This window comes from Balaenoptera acutorostrata, chromosome 13, assembly GCF_949987535.1.
Source record: "Balaenoptera acutorostrata chromosome 13, mBalAcu1.1, whole genome shotgun sequence".
Lineage (NCBI taxonomy): Eukaryota > Metazoa > Chordata > Mammalia > Artiodactyla > Balaenopteridae > Balaenoptera > Balaenoptera acutorostrata.
This window is the reverse complement of record NC_080076.1, coordinates 87,967,963-87,989,233: the sequence shown is the minus strand read 5'-3', so window position 1 is coordinate 87,989,233 and position 21,271 is coordinate 87,967,963. Positions and strand designations below refer to the sequence as shown.

The window sequence follows — 21,271 nt, the reverse complement described above, 5'->3', positions numbered from 1 at the left end:
TGGCCGGGGAGCCCAGATAAGTGGGGTACAGCTGTCAGCAGTCCTGGCCATCTGTGTCCTTGGCGGGCGAGGGAGAAAGGCCGGGGGCTGGGGCAGCGTCCCGCTGAGGTTTCAGAAGTCCTTCAACCCCGGGGGGCAGGCGTGGGGAGGGTGATCTTTGACTCCTCTCTGTGGTTTGGGACGTAAGCAGCCTTCAGCGCGTGTGTTCTGAGCTCGTACTGTGTGCTGGGCATTGTACCAGGCATGGGAGCTGCAGTCCTGGACACCCCAGGCTGGGTCCTTCTCCTTTGGGTGGGTGGTCAGGAGGGCCTCCCTGAGGAGGGGCTGTTGGAGCTGATGAGGAGTTGGGCGTAGGAACAGCACGTCAGGCACAGGGCACAGCAAGTGCAAAGGCCCGGAGGTGGGAAGTGGCTTATCACATTGGAGTGATAAGCAACTTATCACTCCAATGTGATAAGCAGGCCGGTGGGCTTGGGGAGAAGTGGGTGGTGAGAGGGGAGAGGCAGGCCGGGGCCTTGTAGGACATGGGGAGGAGTTGAGATTTGGGTTTCAATTCCTTGAGATGCCAGTGGAGGGTTCTGAGTGGGGGGCGGGACATGATCTGCTGCGTGTCTTACAGAGCCCTCTGGCTGCTGCAGGGCGGGGAGGCAGTGTTGGGGGGTTGAGAGGAGGCAGGGAAGACGGTGGGTGCCTCGGGCCAGGGCATAGGCAGTATAATTGGAAGGAGGGAACAGAGTCAAGATTCCTCTTGTAGGGAGCGTGAACCAGGTATGCCGATGGATTAGACTTGGGATGGGAGGGGAGGAGAGAAATAAGTCTCTTGAACTTCTGTTTGAGGGACTCAGTGGCTGGTGGAGCTGTTTTCTAAGATGGAAATATCTGGGAGGGCAGTCAAGAGCAGATGAAAAGTGTGGGCCGTAAATCTGGTCCTAAATTCTTGGTGGGACAACTCATTCACAACAGAAACTGACCTGATTAGAAAATGGGCCAAGGACTTCATAGAGATTTCTCCGAAGAAGATATGCAAGTGACCAACAGGCACACGAGGAAGTGCCCCACATCACTCATGGTTAGCGGAATGCAAATCCTAACCGCATTGAACCATCGCCCCGTGCCCACCAGGCTGGCTGCTATCAAAAAACAACAGTGATTAGTCAGGTTGTGGAGAAACTGGAACCCTTGTACAGTGTTGGAGGGCATATAAATGGTGCAGCTGCTGTGGGAAAGTCTGGCAGTTCCTCAAAAAATAGAAACATAGAATTACCATCGGATGCAGCAATTCTACTTCTGGGTACATATCCAAAATAATTGAAAGCAGGGACTTGAAGAGATATTTGCACACTCATGTTCATTGCAGCACTATTCACAATAGCCAAAAGGTGGAAACAACCCAAGAGGCCATCACTAGATGGATGGATGAACAGAATAGGGTCCATCCATACACTGGGATGTGATTCAGCCTTAAAAAGGAAAGAAGTTCTGACACAGGCTATAACATGGATGAACTTTGAGGATATTATGCTAAGTGAAAAAAGCCAGTCACAAAAAGACACATATTGTGTGATTCTGCTTATATGAAGTAGAATATTGTGTGATTCTACTTATATGAAGTCCCTATGGGGGGGGGGCAAATTCATAGAGACAGAGAATAGAGGGTGGGCGCCAGGGGCTGGGGGAGGGGAGTTAGTGTTTAATGGGAATAGAGTTTCAGTTGGGGAAGATGAAAATTTCTGGAGACGGATGGTGGGAATGATTGCACGACAATGTGAATGTACTTAATGCCACTGAACTGTACGCTTAACAATGGTAAAGATGGTACCTGTGCTGTTATGTGTATTTGACCACAATTTTAAAAAGTGATGGGGGAAATTCCCTGGTGGTCCAGTGGTTAGGACTCCACACTTCCACTGCAGGGGGTGTGGGTTTGATCCCTGGTCAGGGAGCTAAGATCCCGCGTGCCGAGTGGCCCAGCCAAAAAAAAAAGAAAAAAAAAAGTCATGATGGGGTTTAACCTGAGGGGGGATCAGTACCGGTCCCCCTACCGCCCCTCCCCCCGCCCCGCCAGTCCGGGTGTCAAGGATCGGGTTCGGGTTTGTAGGTGGTAGACCGGATTGCCCAGCCCCTGGCCGGGGTGATTACAGCACGCTGAGCCTCTTGCAAAAGATTGAGCTTTTGGAGGAGGCAGCCCTGAGCCTCTGATTCCTCCAGGCTCAAACCACCGTTGCACCATCTTACAAGACCTTGGCAAGCTTCCGCACGCGTTCTGGAACCAGGGCCAAGGTGAGTGGCGGAAAGCTCATTTAGCAAGCGTCCTTGTGGCCCGTTTACACCGGGGTGCCTTCTTCAGAGCAGTGCATGTCCTTGTCACTTGATTCTCGGTGCTGCCACGAAGGAGGAAGGGGAGGTACTCACGTCTCCAGGTGGCCGGTCAGGGGACCAAGGGGCAGAGGACAGGGGTTGGCACACTCTCTGTAAAGGACAAATAGTAAATAGTCTCAGCTTTACGGGCCAAACAGGTTCTGTCTCAGCCTCTCACCTCCGCAGCCGTGGTGCAGAAGCTGCGTGGACGATATATCTGTGAGGGGGCTGGCTGAGTGCCACGACAGCTTTATTTGTGGACACCAACATGTGAATTTTATGTAACTTGCATGTGTCTTGAGTTAGTAGCCTTCTGTTTTTTTTTTTTGCAAACATGTAAAAATGTAAAACCGTTGTTAGCTCCCGGGATGAACAGAAACAGGCCAGATGTGGCCCGCAGGCCGTAGTTTGCGGAGCCCTTTCTTGTGTGCAAACAGGCTGCTTTATTATTGGGGTGAAATTGCGGTGTTTGAAGGAAGGGCTGTCCTCTGCCTGAATTATGTGGAGAAAGTGGGGCAGAAGTCAGCCCTGGGGGAGACTGTTCGTCCTAAAGAGCACAGACAGGTAGACTGCCCGGACTTCCCATCATGGTGGTGTAGTTGGTGGGTCCAGATGAGGCCCCGGCTTACGGGTGGAGGGTGAGATTGTGCTTGATTTGCCTGGGAGCCTGGGATCAGAACTGCGTGCACCTTCCAGCAGTCTTCTCCCTTCCCCGTGATCCTTACCTATCCACACCTGCGGTGAGCCTTTATGGAGGCAGTAGAATGTTAGAACTCAGGCTTTGGGGGCAGACTGGAGTTGAGGACCCTCTGTCACTACTGGGTTTGTGCCCTTGAGCAAGTAAGTAGTTTAATCTCTCTGTGCCTCAGTTTCCTCATCAACAAAACAAAGCAAATAATGGTACCTACCTCACGGACTAATTGTCATATTTAGATGAAAGCAAGCATTGCATCGAATGGGATGTTTTGGGCTGCAAGCAACAGAAAAGCTGCTTCCAAGTGGCTGATATAATCCAGAGGTTTATTATTGTGCTTCATGAGAGACTGGAGGTGGTGGATGTCTCCAGATTTATTCAGCTGTTCAGTGATGTCAGGGGACTGGGTCAGTGTCTATGCAACTCTCTCAGCCTTGCCCTCATAGCCTCATGATGGCTGCCACAGCGCTGGACATCACACTGTCACACACATCATTCAAAGCCAGAAGGAGGGATGGTGCAATGGGAGGGCTCTGTTCAGTTCTTCCTCTTATTGGAAGAGGATCTTTTTTTTTCTCAGAAGCTGCCAGCAGACTTCCTTTTCCTTCTCATTGGTTAGACAGGCTTATGGGCCTGGACTACAGTCTGGGCCCATTTTCTCTGAGATTTAGGGCTTTCTCCCCAATACTAGAAGCAAGTCAGGGTTCACTTAGTGGGAGGAGGGGATAAAGGTGGCCTTTGGGCCTGCCATGTCGAATGCTTATTTAGCACATTGCCTGGCACCCAGTAAATGCTGGCATCATTGTCAATGTTAGCCTAGTACATGTCGGGCAGGCAGAACTTTCACAACTGAACATCCCTAAGTAATCAGCAGCACCCCCAGAATCCCCTTGCACTCCCCCCTGTTGCTACCCAGCCCCAAGGGTGACCGCTACCCTGACTTCTTCCAGCATAGCTTAGTTTTACCTGGTTTTGTACTTTATCAAAATGGAATCACCCAGCGGGTACTGTTGTGATCTGGCTTCTTTGCTCAACATTAGGCTTGTGAGATCCATCCACGTTGCACATGGCTGTTCTTTCTCACTGCTATGTGAATATACAGTGATGTCTGGTTTATATTTAGGTTGTTTCTGGTTTGAGGCTACCAGGAGTAAAGCTGCCGGGAACATTTGTGTACAAGTCTTTGTGTGGACATGTGTTTTCATTTCTCTTAGGTAATACCCAGGAATGGAATTACTGGGATGTAGGGCATGGACTTTAGCTTTAGTAGCTCGTGCCCCAACAGTATTCCAAAGTGGTTGTACCTAGTGACAGTCCTGCCAGTGTTAAACGATGTTCTGGTGCTGGCCAGTGGTTGCCAATAAATACACTTGATGAGCTGAGCTCTTCCTATTGCGTGTCTGAGTCATTTGTGAGTAACCTGTCATTTTTCAAATCCCTGCTCAGCTCCTCTCCGATGAACTTTGCCCCCCATAGCACTGAGGACCAGCTTTGAGCATATTAGATGCTCAGGCAGGGTCGGAATGAATGAATGAGTACCATGTTCTCATCCTGTGTTCCTGTAGGACAGGGATTGCAAACTCAGATACCCGTGAGGGCCATGCAGCAACTCCAGTGAGTGAAGCCGCCTGGTGTGAGGCGATAGGGAGCAGTGAGGCCTGTGGTAGCCTGGAGAGCAGATCCCACACCAGGAGCAGCTGCTGCTCAGCTCAGCAGGCTGGGCCACGTGGGGAGGCAGGCCAGAAGCCGGAAATCCAGAATTTATCTGCCATTTTTATTTTTATTTTTTAAAATTATTTATTTATTTATTTTTGGCTGCATTGGGTCTTCGTTGCTGCGCGCAGGCTTTTCTCTGGTTGTGGCGAGCGGGGGCTACTCTTCATTGCGGTGCGCGGGCTTCTCATTGTGGTGGCTTCTCTTGTTGCGGAGCTCGGGCTCTAGGCGTGCGGGCTTCAGTAGTTGTGGCTCGCGGGCTCAGTAGTTGTGGTTCGTGGGCTCTAGAGCGCAGGCTCAGTAGTTGTGGCGCACGGGCTTAGTTGCTCCACGGCATGTGGAATCTTCCCGGACCAGGGCTCGAACCCATGTCCCCTGCATTGGCAGGCGGATTCTTAACCACTGCGCCACCAGGGAAGCCCTATCTGCCGTTTTTAAGATGTTGTCAGCAAATTCAAATATTTTGAAATACCATGTGATCCAAAACTCATCCACTGGCTAAATCGGACAGTTTGTGGAGTTGGCTTCAGGAAGACAGAAGACCTGTCATTTTCTTTGGGGGTGGGGGAGGGGTTCGAATCTTTAAGTGGTTTAAAAAAAACTTGTTATGAAAATTCCAAATGTCCATGAAAAAGAGAGAGAGAACACAGGACTTCCCTGGCGGTCCAGTGGTTAAGATTCCGCGCTTCCACTGCAGGGGGCGTGGGTTTGATCCCTGGTCCACATGCCGCGGGGTGTGGCCAAAAAAAAAAAAAAAAAAAGACAGAGAACAGGATGATTGCCCTGTGCCACTCCCCTGCGTTAATGGACACTGAGTCCCGTGCCCTCCGGTTTCATGTGTACCACCACCTGCATCCATTTCTCCTTCCCCGAGTTATTCTGAAGCATGTATCTGACTTCGGTTCGTCTGAGTCTCTAACACGGTGGTTCTCCTGCAGCAGAAACCCTGGAGGGCTTGTTAAAACCCGGATGTCTGGGCCCCTCCCCCAGCGTTACTGAGTCGGCAGGTCTGAGACGGGGCCTGAGAACCAGCTTTTCTATCAAGTTCCCAGGTGATGCTGGCGTTGCTGGTCCCGGGACCACGCTTTGAGAAGCACTGCTTGAACAGGTGCATGGTAAAGAACGACATGAAGCAGAAGACCCCCTGCCCCTGACGTTGCCCCGATGCTGTTATCCCGTGAAAACGAATTCCAAGGAATAGAGATGAGTGTTTGAACTGATGAACCTGATCAGCTGTTCAGAAGCGCCCTGCGTCCCCACCCCCTGCGGTTGGGTCCCTTTTGGGGGGCTGAGGAAGTGCGGCTCAGTGGTCGATCGGTCCCTGCCCAGCCAGGAAGCTTCCCAAGGCCCCATAGAATCCCGAATCGCTTTGTCCTCTGACCTTTGCTACCCCCAATCTGTCCTGTGGGAACCTGTTGGCTTTTGGAGGTCTGCTTTGGGGAGACCCCCCCCCCGGTTCTGATGTTGCCCCAGGAGAGGGGAGGCTGGCCTTCTAGGGCCCCTCAGTCCCTCCTGCCCCGTGTTCCCAGCTGACACTGCAGCTGGCTGAGCTCTTTGGGGGGGTGTCTCAGTTCCTGTTCTGAGGGACACCCTTGTGTCACCGTGAAGCCAGACTGTCCTTTGGTCTTAGAATTCGGGAGGAGGTAGGGGCCCGTCTGCAGCCCAAAAGGGGCTTCTCTACAGATCCAAGTTTTGACAACAAAGTCCCTCCCAGCCCGCACTGCAGCACTTGCACGAAGTCCCACCCAGACTGTGTTCAGCCCTGTTTCTTTTAAGGAAGCTCGGGCTGCAAATAAAGGGCAGGGATTCAAACAAGGAGGGGCGGACCGAGCATCCTGGGCGTGGGGCTGCACTTCAGGACAGTGGGCTTCCCACGGCGGGACCTGGTCCACTGTGTCCCCGGCAGGGGCCCTGCCTGTTGGCTGCAGACAGGGGTGCTCTGGAAAGGAAGCGGTACATGAGGAACAAATGTCCCTCTGCCGCGGCATTTGTGTGCTCCTGGGTGTGGAGAGGGCTGTATGGGAGGAAGTCCCGCATCTCTGAGTGGGTGTGGCAGGCGGGACGATGGCCCCCCAAAGACATCCTGATCCTGGGACCTGTGAATGTGTTGCCCCACGTGACAAAACAGACTTCGCAGGTGTGATTAAATTAAGGATTTGGGGGATGGGGAGATTGTCCTGGATTATCTGGGTGGGACCAGTGTCATCATAAGGGTAAGAGGGAGGCAGGGGGGTCAGAAAGAGTGTGATGATGAAAGCAGAGGTTGAAGTGATAAGGGCGCCACGAGCCAAGGAATGCGGGAGGATTCTAGAAGCTGGAAAAGGCAGGGACTTGGATTCTCCCCAAGAGCCTCCAGAAGGAACGGGCCCTGCCGACACCTTGATTTTAGCCCTATTTCGGGGTGAGACCTATTTTGGACTTCTGACCTCCAAAACTGTAAGATACTAAATTTGTGATGTTTTTAAGCTGGTACGTTTTCGATAATTTGTTACAGCGGCAATAGGAAACGAATGCAATGAATTTGCTTCCGTTAAAGCCAGGGAAGTAAAATTATAACAAATTCTGCTTCCCATTTAAGTAAAATATTTAAACGTAAAATCATATTCTTTTCATATATCTACTTTTAAACATTTCAGTATTTTTTCAACGACTTTAATGTTCTGGAAAAAAAATGTATCTAGGGGCTCACATTTTTCCTTTGCGTCAAGCTCTGATGTGACTTGGCCAGGCACTGATTTGAACCTCACGGTGGCCCTGTGAGATAGGTCCTGTTTTGTGTTTCAATAGCTTCCTATTTTAGAACAGTTTTAGATTTACAGAAAAATGGAGGAGATAGTACAGAGTGTACCTCACACCTGGCCTTCCCTATTGTTAGCGTCTTTAATTAGTGTGGTCCATTTATTACAGCGAATGAACCAGTGGTGATACATTAGTGTTAACTAAAGTCGGCACTTTGTTGGGATTTCCTTAATTTCTATTTCATCTCGTTTTTCTGTCGCAGGATCCCGTCCGGGACACCAGGTCACACTGAGTCATTGTATCTCCTTAGGCTCCTGTCGGCCGTGCCCGTTTTTTAGACCGTCCTTGGTTTTGGTGACCTGGACGATTTTGAAGAGCGCTGGTCAGGGGTTTTGTCAGATGCCCTTCTACTGGGATTTGTCAGATGTTTCTTCTCTCATGATTCGACTGTGGTTTCTGGGTCTGGGGAGGAAGTGCACAGAGGGCAAGTGCCGTGCTCATCCCGTTATGTCAACATGACGCCCCTGTTGAGGTGGGTCCTGTTTCCAATCCCTTTTTACAGATGAGGAAGCCGAGGCACAGGAAGCTGTGTCGGGCCCCTGCTGGTAGGTGGAGAAGGGCAGGAAGTTAGGAGGTAGGGAGCAGCTCGCTGCAGACGTAGGGCTGGGTCTCCTTGCTTGTAGGGGGGGGCGCTCCCGGCCCCCCCCCCACGCCGTGCCCCCAGCAGTCTCCTCGCTGTTCTTCAGGGGGCAGGCGGAGAGCTTCAGAGGTCAGATTTGATGGAACGCAGCCCCCTTGTTGAGCCTTTGTGGGCTGAGGCGCCCCTTGAGGGAGTGATAAATGGCTTAAAAGCACTCACCTCCATATGAACATTTTTTGCTTTAATTTTCTTTTTCATTTAAAAAAATCTAAATTTAGGGAATTCCCTGGCAGTCCAGTGGTTACAGCTCTGTGCTTCCACTGCAGGGGACACGGGTTTGATCCCTAGTTGGGGTACTAAGATCCCACAAGCTGTGTGGCTCAGCCAAAAAAAAAAAAAAAAAAAAAAAACCATCTAAATTTAACATCCGTACAGGAAAGTGCACAACCTTAGGTGTGGAGGTTGATGAATTTTTACGTGGGTGTGCACACTTGCCATGATCACCTGTAGAAGGCTCTCCTGCACCCCTTTCTGTCAACGCCCACCCCTGTCACCAGAGATTAGCTTTGCCCGTTCCCTGGAACAGCACATAAACGGACTCATACAGCAAGGTCTCCTGGGTGTCGAGCATCTCTTCGTCACGTTGTGCTCGTACGGTTCATCTGTGTCCACTCCCTTTCTTTGCTGGGTGACGTCCCATTGTATGAAGGTGCCCCCATTTGTCATCCATCCACTTGTTTGTGGACATTTGCGTTATTTAGCTTTAGGAGATAATGCCACAGTGCTTTCTATGGTGATTGTACCGAATTACACTTCCACCAGCAGTGTGTGAACATTCTTGGTTGCTTCACATTCTTGCTGACATTTGTTATTGTCAGTCTTTTTCTTATCCTTTTTTTTCTCTGTTATATATATGTATTTAATTATTATTATATGTATATTTTTTTCAGATTATTTTCCATTATAGTTTATTACAAGATATTGAATGTTGTTTCCTGTGTTATACAGTAAATCCTTGTAGCTTATTTATTTTATATATAGTAGTGTGTAACTGTTAATCACATACTCCTTATTTATCCCAATAGGTTTTTTTTTTTTTTTTTGGTCAGTCTTTTTCATGTTAGCCCTTTTGGTGTATGGTGTAGGATCTCCTTGTGAGTCTAATGGACCTTTCTCTGGTGACTACACTGCCCAGGGCTGGTGGGGTGGCTCTGTGAAGTCACGGGGATTGAGCTTCCTGTCTTCCATTCTCAAGACTGCCTCATGATCCAAGGTGGCTGCTGTAGCTTAGTCCATCATGTCTGCAGTCCAGGCAGCGGGAAGGGGGACTTGTCAACAAATACGTAGGAATTGCCGATGTTGATAATGCTGGGAAGACAAAACAGGTGATGGATAGAATGTGATGGGGGAAGGGCTACTTTAGAAAGGGTGGTCTCTTTGTCCATTTCATTCACTGCTAGAGTCCCCAGACCTAGAACAGAGCCTGATATGCAGTGGGAAACCAGTAAATATTGTTGAGGGAAGGTCTCATTGAAAAAGTGACTTCAGACTTGAGAAATGAGGGGGTCACCTATGTGGGCATCGGAGGGAAGATTGCCCTTGGAGGAGCAAACAGTCAGTGCAAAGGCCCTGTGGCAGAATCTTGCCCAGTGGGCTCAGGAACAGTGAGGCCAGTGTGGCTGGATCAGAGTGAGCGAGGTAGACGGCAAAGGGAGCTGCGATTGGCATCGCTGCAGGGAGCCAGATGGTGCAAGACCTCATAGATCACTGTCAGAGATTTGGATTTAATTCCAAGATAAGTAGGGAGCCGTGGGAGGTGTTTGAGCGGGGGAGTACCATGATCAGATGTACCTTTTAAAAGGGTATCTCTGATCTATGCGGGGAATAGACTAGGGACAAAAGCAAAAGTGAGAAAACCAGTGAAGAGGTGACTGCATCTGTCGGAGCAAATGATGATAGGGGCTGGGGTGGTTGGATGGATTTTTGGTGCATCTTAGAGCAAGACTTCCTGATGGATGGTTTTTGGGTGGGAGAGAAATGGAGGAATCAAGCATGACTCAACTTCTTAGCTTAAGCAACTCACCCCACTGTTTCAGCAACGTGCTTGGGTTTTCTATAAAAAACCTTTTCTTTTATTCTTCTTACCTTTAAAATCAAAAGAAGTTGGAACATTAGCCAAGGGTGTGGCGTTCCCAAATTCCAGACTGAATCAGCCCATGCTGCAGTCTCCCCTGCGTTCATGGGCCCCACGGGGCTGGGTACGTCTCTGGAGCCCTCGGATGCAGGGGGTAGGAAGTGACTGATTGGAGTGGGAAGGGTCTGGTCCTGTCCCAGAACCCGGCCTCAGACAGGTGAATCAGCCTCCCGGCTCATCTGGTCAGAGGTGTGTTTCCTCTTATCACAGGGGGAGGGATTGGGTTTTGCAATTCAATGGCCAGGTCAAAATTAATGATTAACTTGTGAAACTCCTGTCCTGTGTGCTCTGAGCCCAGTGGGAGAGAAATGTGAGGACACTGGCCTGCATGTTGATGCAGGACCTGTGGCTTGGTCTCTTCCTGCACCTGTGGCATCGGGGTGATATTTGGCCCTCGATCTTCAGTGTCTGTGTCTGTTCAATGGGCCTTTGAGAATTTAATGAGGTAAGGTAGGTGGAAGTGTTTTGCTACCTGAGCAGTGCTTTACAGATGGTGGATAGGATTCTCCAGCTCCCCGACCCTCCCCCCAGCTTCTCAGGGGCCCCGTCTTGTTCATCTTTAAATTCAGAACATACCATCTAGCACGGGGTGGGTGACTGTCCACAGAATGACCTGGGTCCTAATTAGGTCAGAGCAGGCTCATTGTAGGTAGTTCCCCAAAGGCTTCGTGGAGGAGGTGGCACCTGGAGAGTGGGGTTTTGGATTTGGCAGTCAAGGCCATCCTGGGAGCAGGGAGAGTGCCGTGGGAGGGCAGTGGCCACTTGTGGGTTCAAGCGACACCCTGATCACTTCGCTTTGCCCTGGCTTTTTGCCCCTGGATTGGGCTGAATAGGGTCCCCCCCCCAAAAACGGTATGTCCAAGTCCTAACCCCCGTTACCTGCGAATGTGACCTTATTTGGAAATAGGGTCTTTGCAGATGTGATTAAGGTAAGGGTCAGGTGGGCCCTAAGTCCAACAAGAACGTCCTTATAAGAAGAGGACACACAGCGAGGGGGGATGTGATGACAGAGGAAGAGGTTGGAGGGATGCAGCTACGAGCCTAGGAATGCCTGAGACCACCAGGAGCTGGACGAGCAAGCTAGGAGCCTCCCCTGGAGCCTTCCGAACGAGCACGGCCCTGCCCACACCTTGATTTCGGACTTCTGGCCTCCGGAACTGGGAGAGGATACATGTTTTAAGTCACCCAGTGTGTGACTTTGCTCCAGCGGCCCGAGGGGCCTAACGCAGATGCTTTACTGCTCGGGAGGTGGGCGAGAGGAGGCTTCCTGGTGGGCGGTTTAACGGGGGTCGCGGACTTCCTGGCCCTCGGGACCCGGCAGGAGATGCTTTTTCTGGCCTCTGTGAGCTGAGGTCCCTTGCTCTGGCTGCTGGCTCCTGAGGGTGAGGGTAGAGGTCCCTGGAGTCATGGGGCCCCTCTCAGCCTCTGCCTGCTTCTCTACTCCAAGCTCATCCCATGCGTGTGCAGGAGGTCTGCCTGGCTGGCCTGAGGCCCCTGGAGGGACAGCCACGTGAGGCCTGGGCCTCTCCCCTGCCTTCCGCTGGCCTCTCTGTGAAGCAGAAGCCTGGTCTGGTGTCCCTCACCCCGCATCCTCCGGGCCTCAGGACATCTGCTCTGCCCCTTCCCCGGGCAGGGTCCTCACTGCCTGGCCTGGAAAGGAGATGGGGTCCATTGGAGGTGGGCCCACCCTTGGATGGGATAGTGGTCTGAGTCTCATCATCCGTTTACCCCAGTCCTGAGTCTGTGGCCTGGCCTGTGACGTTGCAGCTCACATTTTTATTAAAATTGTAATTTTTAAGATTTATTTAATTGAAACATAAAATTTTCATTTGTTCCATCACACGTCCACTGAGCTGCTTGGGCCCCAAATGGGCCATGCTCTCTGTGTATTTAAAAAAAAAAAATTATCTCGGGAATTCCCTGGCGGTCCAGTGGTTAGGACTCTGCGCTTTCACTGCTGTGGGCCTGGGTTCGATCCCTGGTCAGGGACCTAAGATCCTGCAAGCCACGAAGCACGCCCGCCTCCCCAAATTCCCTCAAGTATGAGCTTTTTAAAACATACACAAAGGAGAAGGCAGATCACCGCTCCCTAGACGTTTCTAGTTTGATTCTATTTGTTCCCGAGCTCACATTGCTGAGCACCTGCTAAGTGCCAAGCACTGTTCCAGGCCCTGGAGATACAGCTGAGGATCCAGTCCTGGTGGGTTTATGATCTAGAGGGGCAGACAGATGAAGAACAATAGACACAATTAATTATAATTATGCCGGAAGGTGACAAGGACTATGGAAAAACCAGAGCAGGTTGGGGGGTGTTCAGGAATTTGGAGGTGGATGGGGTGGGTCTTCCTGAGAAGGGAGCATGTGAGGAAAGATTAGGAGGGGTGAGAGATTTGGCCATGCTGCTACCTCGGGAAAAACATTGAGGGCAGAGGGAACAGCCCATGCAAAGGCCCTGGGGCAGGCGTGTGCCTGCATATACAAGGGACAGCAAGGAGTCCAGCATGGACGGGCTGAGTGAGTGACAGGGACATGGTAGGATGTGGGGCCTGGAGAGGCCACAGGGGGCCAGACCAGATGGAGGAACTTATAGACCAATGCTGAGCTGGCAGCTTTTAGGTTAATATCATTTTCAAGAAATAAAATATTCCACATTATTTTGTGTGTTTGAAAAATTCATGTGAAGAGCCAATAGTGACTGTTACCCTTCTGCAGCTTGTCTTTTTTTTCTCTCAGGATTCTTTCTCTGAGTCTTATCCAGGTAGACCTGGTCCTTTCATTTTGCCTGATACAGTTGTGTGCAGAAGCCCGATTTATCTCTGGCTGAGAATCTGCTGAACTGTCTGTTCCTTTTCGAGATTCGACGATTCTTTTTTTTTTTTTTTGGCTGCACCGCGAGGCATGCAGGATCTTAGTTCCCCGACCGTGGATCGAACCTGTGCCCCCTGCAGTAGAAGCTAGGAGTCTTAACCTCTGGACTGCCGGGGAAGTCCCTCGACGATTCTTTTGCAGCCCTCTCGCACGCACGTGGGACTGTCTCTAGGGCAGGGTTGTCCAGCTGTGGGCTGTGGTCTGATAGGGGGATGTGAGATGACTGGGGTCAGTGGGGACCAACACTGTGAAAACAGAATGGACCGGGAGAGAATATCTGAGGAGCAAGTAATCCGTTGGGAGTGTAAGTGGCATCATATTGGAAAGGCGGGTGTTCTTTCCTGAAGCTTGTTTCAGTCGCCCCAGGCATGTAGGTCGTGGTCCTGGGCGGGGCCAGCAGTGTCTGAGAGCCAGTGTGCAGAGCAGGGGACCGCAGGGTCATGGGGGCGTGCCGTGCTCACGTTCTGGGGCACCTCCGTTTCCCCACACCTTTACCCGCACTTGGTTTTCTCAGGTGATTTAATTTGTGTCCATCTTTTGGGAAATATCTCATTTTAATTTGCAGTTAATCTTTTTTGTTTTTTTAATTGTGGTAAGATTCACTTAACCTAAAGCTCACCATATAAACCGTTAAAAAGCGTACAATTGAGTGGTATTTAGTACATTCACAATGTTGTGCAGCCATTACCACTGTCTAGTTCCAGAACATCTTCATCACCCCAAAAGGAAACCCTATACCCATTAAGGGGTCACTCCGCATGCTCCCCTGGCAACCACCAGGCTGCCTTCTGTCCCTATGGATTTGCCTATTCTTCTTTTTTTTTTTGACCGCTCTGCGCAGCTTGCAGGATTTCAGTTCCCCGACCAGCAATTGAACCTGGGCCACAGCAGTGAAAACCCGGAATCCTAACCACTAGGCCACCAGGGAACTCCCTTGCTTATTCTAGACACTTCACATACATGGAATCATACAGTGTGTGTCCTTTTGCAACTGGCTTATTTCACTTTGTAATGTTTTCAAAGCTTATCCATGGTATATAGCCTGTGTCAGAATTTCCTTCTTTTTTAAGGCTGAATAACATTGGATACACCACATTGCATTTATCCACTCATCCATCGATGGACACTTGGGTTGCTTCCACCTATTGGCTATTGTGGATAATGCTGCTGTGAACATAGATGTGCTCATATACACCCTTTTAAAAAAGCCTTGATGAAAATGTCCCATCTCTTGATTTTAGTTGCCACACTGGTGAGGTATATACATTGGATAAAGCTCAACAAACTACACATAAAAAGGATGAATGATCAAGACCTTGATAACATTTTGCTAAGTGAAAGAAGACATATGTGGCCTTTAGTGTCTCTGCTTGTTTTTAAGAAATAGAGAATTACGGACACATTTGAAGACTTGTATGATTCTCTTTATCTGAGAAAAGGCAAATCCATAGAGACAGAAAGTAGATTGGTGGTTGCCAGGGGCTGGGGGAGAGAATTGAGTGCTAATGCGGTTTTTGTTTTGGGTGATGAAAATGTTCTGAAATTAGATGGTGGTGATGGCTGCGCAACTCTGAGAATAGACTAGAAACCATTGAGTCGTACGCTTTAAATGGATAAATTGTGTGGTATCTGAATCAGATCTCAATAAAACTGTCAGAAAATCTTAGTGTCGTGTTTTCAAGGTTCATCCATAACATTCATCCTTTTTAAGTGTAGTTTGATGAGCTTTATCAAATGTATACATCTCACCTGTTTGGCAACCAAAATCAAGGGATGGGACATTTTCATCACCCCAAATAGCTTCCTGATGCCCTTTTGCAGTCAGCTAGGAAGCTGAGCCCCTGGCAACCACTGATCTGGTTTCCGTCCCTAGAGTTTTCCCTTTTCCACAATGTCATATAAGTGAAATCATATAGTATGTAGCTTTTTGTATCTGGCTTTTTCAATTTAACATAGGCTTTTTTGTCTAATTTTTTTTTTTTTTTTTTTTTTTTTTGGCCTCGCCGTGCGGCATGGGAGATCTTAGTTCCCCGACCAGGGATTGAACCTGTGCCCCCTGCCTTGGCAGCTCAGAGTCTTAACCACTGAACTGCCAGGGAAGTCCCTAACATAGGTTTTTGAGGTTCATCCATGTGGCATTTATCAGCAGTTGGTTCCTTTTTATTACCGAGCATTTATTCTATTGTGTGGTTGCACAGCAGTTGGTTATCCATTGTGGATGTTTGAGTTGTTTTAAAAACATATTTGTGATTGATGGACATTTAGGTAAGTCATGCTCTTAAAGGCTTCCTAGCCTTTGCAGAGGCTTGGCCCCTGCCAGGACCGCCCTCCCCATCTTCTTTTCCTGGCAAAGCCCAACTCCTTTGTTCAATCCCCAGCTCACATGCCCTCTCTTCCAGGCAGCCCTCCTGACTGTCCAGAATGAGCCTGGAGAATCTGGTTGGATAAAAGGGAGTGGCGTCCAACAAGGGATCACCTTGGCCTTCTCTCTCAGTCTTTGTTTTCGGGCTGTGATCTTTGACCTTAGGGGAGGGGGCAGGGATAGAATCAGATGTTAGTCAAAAGGCCCTGAGCTTGGCCTGTGCACTGTTATCTAATCAGCTGCCTGGTTCTGATGCCTCTGGTCCTGTGGATCAAAGTTATCCTGTGGATCGCAGGCAGTGCAAAGTCCAACCCCCACTGGAGGTGGGGCAGTGACAGGGGGAGGAGGAAGGGCTGGTCACTTCGTGCCAGGTAACTGCATGGCTGACCTTCTGGGTCCCCAGGCTCTACTGGACCCTCTTCTAAGCACTTTACCTCTACACACCCACTTATTTTGGACGCTATCATTATACCCATTTTATGGATGAGGAAACTGAGGTGCAGAGAGGATCAGTGACTTATCCCAGAAGGCAGAGCTGGGTCACAGGAGATTGCCCGATGAACAGGGGTGGGACCCCAGAGCCCCAAAACCCCTTCTGTTGGAGGGAGAGACACATGGCTTCATCTGGTGACTCATCAGTTTGGTGCTGATTTATCCTTGAACCGGGTGGGCAGGCCAGGAGATTAGGAAAGCACAGAGGGATTCCGGAATTCCCAAAAAGCCTTCTCCGGGTCCAGGTACCTTTGCCAAGAAACAGGGCTGGGGGAGGGAGGCAGGAACCGGAAACTTTTAAAAAATTTTAAACCACTTTATTGAGGTATGATTGACATTTTAAAAAGCTATATGTATATAATTATGCAACTCGATGAGTTTGGAGAGAAGTATACACCTGTGAAACCATCACCACGATCTGTGCTGTCAAGACGTCCATCACCTCCGAAAGTTTCCTCCCAACCTCTTTATTTATGTTTGTTATTATTATTAGTAGTAGTAATAGTAGTAGTAGTAACAGTAGTTATGCATGATGAATAAGAGTTAGCAATACTGCATTGTATATTTAAATATTTGCTAAGAGGGTAGATCTCACGTTATATGTTTTTCCTACCGAGTCCAGGCTTGCTCTGCTCGCCGCACGGCAGGCCAATAAATAGGAGACGAGGTGTTGAGGCAGGGAATACGAATTTTTTTTTTTAAACATTTTTATTGGAGTATAATTGCTTTAAATGTTGTGTTAGTTTCTGCTGTATAACAAGGTGAATCAGCTATATGTATACGTATATCCCCATATCCCCTCCCTCTTGCGTCTCCCTCCCACCCTCCCTATCCCACCCCTCTAGGTGGACACAAAGCACCGAGCTGATCTCCCTGTGCTATGCAGCTGCTTCCCACTAGATATCTGTTTTACATTTGGTAGTGTATATATGTCCATGCCACTCTCTCACTTCGTCCCAGCTTACCCTTCCCCCTCCCCGTGTTGTCAGGTCCATTGTCTATACGACTATTCATTCATTCGTATATTCATTCATTCGTGAAGCCAGCAGAGGGAGAAGACAGCCGACTAATGTCTCAAAGTAACCATCTTATCAGGGTTTGGATGCTAGTTTCTTTTATAGCACAGAGAGGGGGAGGAGATGAGGAAGTAAAGTAAAAAGGCCATAAGTTTTGCGAATATCCCCTGGAATGGCCAGCCTCCGGGAGGGGATGTGTTCCTTTCTTCTTCCTTGCAGCCATCCCCAGGTGGACAGGGTCCGGGTGCTTCCCGGAACAAAGGCACTTTGGTTTAACATTCAGGCAGAGGAGCAGGGTTCCCCGAGGCAGGTCATTATGTATAGACAATATCCTTTTAGTGAACAAAAGCAACAGGAAGCAAAGGTTAAAGTAAAAGAAACAGATCCAACAGGTAGTCAGATTTGGCTCTTCCCTGTTACGTTTTATCCCAAACACGTAAAAAGAAGGAAACTGGATTGATGTCGCGTTTTCCCCTGGCCGAGGGCGCTGACTGAAGCCAGGACGGGCGGGCCCCCGCCTACTAGCCCCGTGTGTACCGTTCTGTGGACGGGGGCGGAGAGAGGGCATGATGGCACCGCCCCTCTGTCGCTCCTCCCTGTGGGCCTATCTTGGTTGCTTTGGGTTAAAATTTGAGGATTTCCATCCTGCATGACTGACAACCGCCCCCCGCCCCCGGCCCCGCCCCCCACCTGCAACCCCCCCAGCAGCCTCCAGGCTGACGTTTGAATTCCACTCTCCAAGCCTGTGGCTGGTGGGAGGGAGCGGGGGAATGGCCTCTGGGGTGGGACCTGCTGTGGGCCGGTGGGGAGGGGGAGAGCTACCCAGCCTCGCGGGCCCCAGCCCCGCCCCCGCCGTAACACGGAGAGGTCACCCCCTCCGGGAGATGGTGCAAAGGGGCATCCCGGCGGTCCAGCCGTGGCCTGAAGATGTGCGATCTGCCTGCCGGGTGTGTTTGATTTTGAAAAATAAGTTGCTGCCATTGAAACAACTGGGAGATGCCATAGAAACATCTGGATTTCTGGCAGCTCACAAAACATGGGAGGAGCTGGAAAAACCCAAACCCCGGGGACCTCAGGGCCCCGGAGGGAAGTTGCAGCTGCTGCCTTTGTTTTTGGGGGGGGGTGACCCCTTCCGTTCACCATGTCTCCCCCCACCTCCATGCTCACCCGAATTGCCCTCTTGGTTGTATGTGTCAGGGCTGAGCCGGGGACGGGCCCTCCCTACAGCTGTACACGGGGACTGCCACTCCGTTCCTCCTCCCCTTCTCCTGGCCGGCCCGGGACGTGCCCTCACTGGGCTCTGCAGCTCTAGAGCTGGGGGCTGGGAGGCCCGGATGCTGGCTTCCCCCTCCCTGCCTTAAACTCGGGAGAGGAGCGCTCAGGGCCGGCCCCCACCAGGGTCTTGTGGCCTTTTCCCTCCCACGGAAGAGGTCAGCTGTCACCTGTCACAGTGAACCCAGGCTCCTCCTGCACCCCGCACCGAACACCCTCACTTACGTCTTCATTAAAACTGACAAAGGAAACCAATAATAATAACAGTAATAATAATGATAATAATAATAATAATAATAATAGTGGCTGCCTCGAAGGATCGTGGTGCTAGTCAGGGAGGTGACAATGCAGCGAAGAGTCTAGAACAAGCACCTGACACACAGGCCCGCTTGGGAAATGCTCGTGGTTTTTTTTTTTTTTTAGTTTTATATTGGAGTATAGTTGATTTACACTGTTGTGTTAGTTTCAGGTGTACAACTAAGTGATTTATATATAGTAGTGTCTATATGTTAATCCCAACCTCCTAATTTCCCTTTGGTAACCGTAAATTTGTTTTCTGTGTCTGTGAGTCTGTTTCTGTTTTGTAAATAAGTTCATTTGTATCATTTTTTTTTTAGATTCCACATACAAGTGATATGTATGATATTTGTCTTTCTCTGTCTGACTTACTTCACTTAGTATGATCATCTCTAGGTCCATCCATGTTGCAAATGGCATGATTTCATTCTTTTTTATGGCTGAGTAGTATTCCACTGTATATGTGTACCACATCTTCTTTATCCATTCATCTGTCGATGGACATTTAGGTTGCTTCCATGACTTGGCTATTGTAAATAGTGCTGCAGTGAACACTGAGGTGCATGTATCTTTTCGAATTAGAGTTTTCTACGGATACATGCCCAAGGGTAGGATTGCTGGATCATATGGTAATTCTATTTTTAGTTTTTTGAGGAACCTCCATACTGTTCTCCATAGTGGCTGCACCAATTTACATTCCCACCAACAGTGTAGGAGGGTTCTCTTTTCTCCACACCCTCTCCAGCAGGGAAATACCCTTTTTTGTTGCTTTGTACGAACCATGTTTACTAGTCACCTTTATTTGCAGGTACTGGATGCTCGGGTTATAAAAATGATCCTTGTGACTCCCGTAGCTGGTAGGAAGACGTGTTTATCAATAAAGGATTGTTACACCTGAAGGCAAGTCTCTGATCTCCTGATATTTTCAAGAGAACCCTGAAGTCCAGATTTTATGTTAAATCTCCCAGTTTTTTGTTCTTGGCAATGAGTTCAACTTTTCTTCATTTAAATGCCACGTAGGTCAAATGAGGCACAGCTGAGGCTACAGAGTCACTGGCCCCATTGTACAGATGGGAAAACTGAGGTTCAGGGCCGACTAACTTGCCCGAAGGGCCCTCGGGTCAGACTCCCTCCAAATCTGCTCCTTCCCAGAGCCTGCCAGTTGGGGACATGGGGCCGAGCCTGACCTCCAGCCTTCTGCCTCCTCTGGGGCTGCTGCCCATTGGTTCTGGGACAGTCTGTTTGGGGACAGTGAGGGTGGCTGTCCTTGTCCTGGAAAACCATGTTCAAAGAAAGGGTGAGGGTGACGCAAGCTGCCCAGACATCTAGCTTTGCAACATCGAGCGTCTATCTGATGGGCTGGGTCAGGCTGGGCGGGGGCGGGGTTGGGTGGCACTTGGGGGACCTCCTGTGTCACTGGGACAGGGAGCTCAGAGCTGAGGAGCAAAGCAGGGGTTAGAGGCCAGTGTATCTGACAGACAGACTCGCCGAGTGAGCTTCAGACCTGTTATCTTCCGCCGTTTAAGGAAATCAAGTTTTGGCCAAGCTTTATACATCTGGAGATTTATAGTTTATATAAATTTCTGCCTTGCTGGCTTTTCGTGGAAAACTGCTTCTGTTCTCATCTCCTTCTGCTCTCCCCCTCATAGGCTCTGCTCTGGCCATGCTGGCCTCCTTGCTGTTCCTGAATGCTCTGTCTCAGCTCCTCTCTGCCTCAGGGCCTTTGCACGGGCTGTGGCTTCTACATGGAATTACCCACCACCACCAAATACACGTGTTCCCCTCAGTGCCCTTAGTTTTTAATTTTGGTTTAGTTTTGGTCTTTTGTTTTTCCTTACATTTCACCTGCCTGACTCCTCTGTTTAAAATTGCAGTCTTCTTCCCTGTCCCTGCTGTGTTTTCACTACGCCCTGTCACATAGCATGCACTTTACCCTAATTATTGAAGACCTTTCCCCTACTGGAATAAGAGCCCCACGACATTGGAGATCTGGGTCTGTCTTGTTCGCTCTCCTATCCCCAGCTCTTAGAAGAGGGCCTGACATGTAGTAGGTGCTCAATAAATGTGTGTTGACAGACATAGAAAACAAACTTATGGTCACCAAAGGGGGAAATGGGGTGGGGAGGGCTAAATTAGGAATTTGGGATTAACAGATACACACTACTATATATAAAGTAGGTAAACAAGAAGGACCTACTGTATAGCACGAGGAACTATATTCAATATCTTATAATAACCTATAATAGAAAAGAATCTGAAAAAGAATATATATATGTAAAATTGAATATTTTGCTGTACACCTGGAACATTGTAAATCAATTATACTAAAGTTTTTAAAAAATGTGTGTTGAATGAATGAGTGAATGAATGAATGACGCATTTGGCACACAGAGCCCACTTTCCGCCGGGTGCCAAGTGCTGTGGTCAAGCAGCGGCCACCTCCTGGTCCCCCAATCAGGCTGCCGTTATGAAAACACATTTTAAAAATAACACATAGGGGCTTCCCTGGTGGCGCAGTGGTTAAGAATCCGCCTGCCAATGCAGAGGATACGGGTTTGATCTCTGGTCCAGGAAGATCCCACAAGCCGCGGAGCAACTATACCCATGTGCCACAGCTACTGAAGCT

The 21,271-nt window shown here is 49.5% G+C and overlaps 1 protein-coding gene across 4 annotated transcripts in view; it reads left to right on the top strand.

Annotated features, from left to right (window-relative positions):
• SCARB1 (scavenger receptor class B member 1) overlaps positions 1-21,271 on the top strand; it is a 90,488-nt gene that overhangs the window by 32,052 nt on the left and 37,165 nt on the right. Inside the window, exon 1 of one of the 4 annotated variants that reach the window (XM_057527024.1) lies at positions 10,766-10,783. The exons of the other annotated variants lie outside the window; for them this stretch is intronic. The gene's annotated coding sequence lies outside the window, so the exon portion shown is untranslated. Of the gene's footprint in view, positions 1-10,765; positions 10,784-21,271 lie in introns of those variants that run through there. 4 annotated transcript variants of the gene reach the window in all.